Source organism: Barbatula barbatula, assembly GCF_947034865.1.
Source record: "Barbatula barbatula genome assembly, chromosome: 22".
NCBI lineage: Eukaryota > Metazoa > Chordata > Actinopteri > Cypriniformes > Nemacheilidae > Barbatula > Barbatula barbatula.
This window is the reverse complement of record NC_136785.1, coordinates 9,492,784-9,498,400: the sequence shown is the minus strand read 5'-3', so window position 1 is coordinate 9,498,400 and position 5,617 is coordinate 9,492,784.

Here is a 5,617-nt window from a genome sequence, read left to right as displayed (position 1 = left end):
GTCTTACCTCCTTCAGAGATCCGGCAGGTGTGTCAGTGAGACGGGTGTAAGGTGGAGTTAAAAATAGATCAAGGCGCGAACAATGCATCCACATAGCAAACAGTTCTTTGGTTCATTTACTGACTTTTATAACCTGACGTTAAGATTGTTTCAGTATACCATGTGGACATATGATTAAGAGATGCCACTCTGCAACAAACTGACCAGTCTGCAACGAATGTCTGCAATGAAAACTTGATGCTGATTGAAAGGCAATTCACAGAAATCCCAGTTACCTTGTAGTTCAGTTGCAAATGTGTCCCTATATGATTATATTGACGACTGTAGGTTAGCGTTTTAGTTGGTAACAAACATTTGTTGAAGCCTATACCTGTTGAATTTGAACCTGCTGAACCGTCCAGATGACACACTTGACACCTGTCGAACACACAGGGTATTTTATTATTTTATCTCTGAGTTCTGAGACATATTAGCATTATAAGACATGTATTAGACATTATACTTGACAATTCTATTTAAAATTGTCTTTCATGTGAATGTAGCACATTTACATCATTATTCCCCTTTAATTCTAAATGGGATGGTGACATTGCCCATAGGGCCAACGTCCATGCATTTCTGATTGTGTTGTATTCGTAATTAAAAATAGGATCATTAACACAGTCTCAAAGGGTAAATAGTTTGTGATAAAAACACAATAAAGAAGTTTGGATGAAGATCAATGATAATAACTTCAGTTCTTTAATCTGAGGTTTATACGAATATATTTTTATCCTCTGAGAAACAGAAGACAATGAATTCAATCGTTATTGGGTTTTCAGTTCTAACAGCTTTTTATTAGCAGGTGAAGCAGTCACCTTAAAAAACAATATGACAGCAGCTCCACAAATGACCTTGAGATGGCATCGAAGTACATGCTGTTTATGTCATGATTCCGCTATCATGTCATGTTTATTCTTGGTCTTACAGCGGAGTCATGGCATAGCCTTAGGTTTTGTGTGAGAAAGACATGGCTTTGTTTTGATTCTGACTTGCCATGTGCTTTCTCGTGTCTCGTCAGTGTTTCCCGCCCTTCTGTCTCGTTAACCTTCCCTGAGTGTTTCAGTACCCACACCTGCCCATTGTTATCTCCTTTGTTAGTTTTCCTATAAGATGCCCTCATGTCTATTGTCTTGGGCTCGTTCGTTGTACTTGTTCCCTTGGTCATGTTCAGAGTTCCCGTTGTGTTGTATGTATACTCCTGTTTAAGATTCCTAGTAGTTTTGTTTTTGCCCCCCATGTGGGAAGTGTTTGGTTTCAGTTTTTGTATTTAGTTTGAGTAGTGTTTTCCCCCATTGTGGGTGGTTGTTTTGTTTTATTAAAAGACTTGTTAACCCCTTCACCAACGCTGCCTGCAATTGGGTTCTTCCACCACGTTCCATGACAGTTATGCATAAGAAAATGGCAAACCAATGCTACAATTTTGAAATTATTATTGTCTACAGAATGAGGCAAGTTCTCGATGATGTAATTACATTAAACTTTAAAACAGTGGATATATTGTCACAGGATAAAGCTGAAGTAGAAGAAGAGAGAGATGGAATAGCCCAACAGTGGGAACCTGATAAGGGACGGTGTCAATGAAAACGTTTATGATGCATATTTAATGAGGTCATCTAAACATATAAACTGACTAAATGACATATAAAGTTCAGACTGCACACGCAGACGCAGACGCAGACGCACGCGCACGCGCACGCACACGCACACGCACACGCACACACACACACACACAGACACACACACACACACACACACACACACACAGACACACACACACACACACACACACACAATCTTTGTAAAGAAACTGGCTTATTAAATTGAATATTTAATGAATAGAAAGAAAACAAGCCATAATTTAAGACATTACAAATGCAATAAAACCTAAAGATGCTTTTACCTGTGAAGTAAAACGTTTGATGTAAGGGATTATATTCATATTATATTATCAATCTACAACATTACCAGAATGCATCTCAGAAGAATGCAGGGTTAAAGTAATGAAGATATTTTTTCTTTTTACCATCCTACAACTTTAAGTTGGTCCAAACTGGTTTAAACTCTGGGGGAAGCTTGCTGGTTAAACCAGTTAAGAGACCTATATGGATGCTAGCCAACATCCCAAAAACATGCTTCGATCAGCACTTTGGGTTTTTTCAAAAGACTAAACCGACACAGCCAAAAAAAACAAAGCTCATAACTGTCATATGCATTGGTTTATCTTTCATTAAGTGCTTTGAGCCTGTTTTAAACAAAGAGCCAAAGCCGTCTTCTAAAATACATTTAGAAAACAAAACCCAATTTAGTATTATATTATAAGTGCTTATTTGCCGCATTAGGCTACTTAAGTTGCCTCTCACTTACCGATTTTAATGTCTCAAAAGAAATAAACAGAAGGGGTTTTCTCATGACATGAATGATTTCAGTTGGTTTTTGATCATTTAGTTGATTCAAAGCAAGTGCATTACACAAATACAAATTCTGTAAAAAATGTCAAACCTGAATGACTTTCTTATTTCTGCAGAACACAAAAGAAGATATTTTGAAAAATGTTGTTAACTGGGCCCCATTTTCTTGCAATGGTTTTGTCTTTATACAGTAAAAGTGAAGGTCTAGTGCTGTCTGGTTGCCAGCTTTCTTCAAAATATCTTCTTGTGTGTTCTGCGGAAGAAAGTATATAAGCCATAAAATGACAAGTGGGTGAGTAAATTATGACAGAATTTTAATTTTTGGGTGAACTGTCACTTTAAGGTACAACAGTTCATGGGGCATTATGCTATAGGCATCAGCATCTCAGATCATGAATGGCTATGCTTAGGTTTACAAATATCAACTTTGTATAATTAGTCTTGGTATTTAGAACCATTATACCCAATAAACTTTACATCACAATCTCCACAAAGAAAGTGACAAAAAAATCACAATTGCTATGTTGGAGCAGATTGAAGGCTTGTGAAAAAATAGATAAATATGGTGACAATACTGAGACACGCATGCATGCTCTGTCTTTACCAAAACTTTGATCAAACAGGGTTAGCATGTAATCCCTGTCAGGAAATTGAATGGACCCCGGTGTCAATGGGAGATTTCATATGCAGACAAACTGCTGCATATCAAAACGGGACACTATTTTGAATACTTGTCAAAACAATAAAGAACTGATCATGTTTTAAGTATCTGCAAGCCTGATTTCATATTAATCTTATGAATCTTATGATCTTTGTATGCAGTGGTTCACTTTGGGGGCAATACAAGAAGTTGGTTAAGCCATTTATAGTATAAAGTCTTTACACATTAGAGCAAAAAAACCCCATGACAATTCTTCACTGCATAACGAAGCAAAAAGGCCTCCCTCCTTGTTATTATTCCACTCATGAACACCTTCAGCATCCATCTGTTTATTTACTTCTACTTCGAGTTTGCTGAGCTTTTGCCCTTGAGGCAGGAAATTCAATTGACTTCCTTCAACACATATGCATGCAAAAATTAATCATGTTTCAAATGCTTAACTAAGTTTGATTGAAGATTATAAAAATCAAGCAAACAAAAAAACACGAATCTAAATATATACTTCATAAGATTCCCAATAAATTTGACATATTATTACATAAATAATTTTCTAATGAAAAAGAAGAAGAAAAAATCTGTTTTTTATTCAAATACTTTGTTTGATAATACATTACCATACTGCCACCGATGCCCTTAAGCTGTGAGCATTAAAGATCAATGCAGATCCACAACACCATGTTAAGGTCTGCTTCATTAAATCTAAAATAGGCCCCTCTGGGATTGAATAAATGGATTGGGCTGCTGTTATATGACACACTTGTATGAAAACGTTCAGGCTGTAATGTCGACAACAACAAGTGACACAGGATTCTAGACACCACTTGAGAATCAGTATCGAGATGCTGCACGACCTCGAAAACTGGGTCACACCCGAGGCCTTCAGAATGTAAATGCAATGTATTTCAGAGGACTACAGAGAAAGTGATATGAGGGAAGACAATGTAAAGAGAGATGAAAAATTTAGAGTGGAAAGGAAATTGGAGTAAATGGGCACAAACACTTTGTTACAAAGTGTTACTACAACAAACAGCAGCATAAGCAGCAGCAGCAGCCGCAGCAGCAACATAATCATCACAATAGATGTGAGCAATCTTTACAAATCTTTACAAACGTTTTTCACTGTTTACAATCCTTGTTAACAAACAAACATTGTTCAGTCTTGTAATCTGTTTTCTTCTTAATAATAAGCTATTGTTAATGAAACATTTACAGCACAGTAATCATATAAACGCCTGTTTTAATACTTGAGTCACATAGTTCCATTTCACTACCTGCTTCATTTGAAGTTTATACTGTAAATCCCAGAGGGGAAAAAACTCCCACAGAGAATTTAATATGAAAAACTGAATTAACTATCTACTGCACATTTATACCCAATGATGCTTCTAAACATTTTTCACCACTGAACTGGAAAAAACATACCCAAATGCATTAAATTCGCAATACATTTTTATTCAAAGAAAAAAACAAACATAATAATTATGTTATAAGGTGTAGCAGCAACAATGTAGAAAAATATCTTGCTTAATCTATTTTATATTATAAATATCCATCCATCCATCCATCCATCCATTTTCTTCCGCTTTATCCGGGGCCGGCTCGCAGGGGCAGCAGTCTAAGTAGAGATGCCCAGACATCGCTCACCCTAGACACTTTCTCTAGCTCTTCCGAGGGGACACCGAGGCGTTCCCAGGCCAGCCGGGAGACATAGTCGCACCAGTGTTGCCTAGGTCTTCCCCCGGGTCTCCTCCCGGTCGGACGGGCCCGGAACTCCTTCCGGGGAAGGCGTCCAGGAGGCATCCGGAACAGATCCCCAAGCCACCACAGCTGACCCCTCTCGATGCGGAGGAGCAGCGGCTCTACTCCGAGCTCCTCCCGGGTGACCGAGCTTCTCACCCTATCTCTAAGGGATCGCCCAGGCACCCTGCGGAGGAAGCTCATTTCGGCCGCCTGTATCCGGGATCTTGTCCTTTCGGTCATGACCCAAAGCTCATGACCATAGGTGAGAGTAGGAACGTAGATTGACCGGTAAATTGAGAGCCTTGCAGCTCAGCTCTTTCTTCACCACGACAGACCGGTATATCGACCGCATTACAGCAGAAGTTGCACCGATCCGTCTGTCAATCTCCTGTTCCATCCTTCCCTCACTCGTGAACAAGACCCCAAGATACTTAAACTCCTCCACTTGAGGCAGGAACTCTTCACCAACCTGAAGTGTATTATAAATATAAATACTAAAAATATAAAATTATAAAATAAATGTATTATATTAATGTACACAGTTTGGTTACATCTGTACTGTATTTGTCAACTGTACCCCATATACTGTTTATTTTACAATGCTTAATTATTATAGACAAAATGGGAGTTTATTATTTAGAGAAACAGGCACAAAAGGTGCATTTTAATTAATCGCTTTTATGGGCTTTGTATGCACATCTTTGGAGGAGAGAAAGATATTTTAATCAAAAGCAAAAAAAAACACTTCATGACCGCAAAGTGAAGA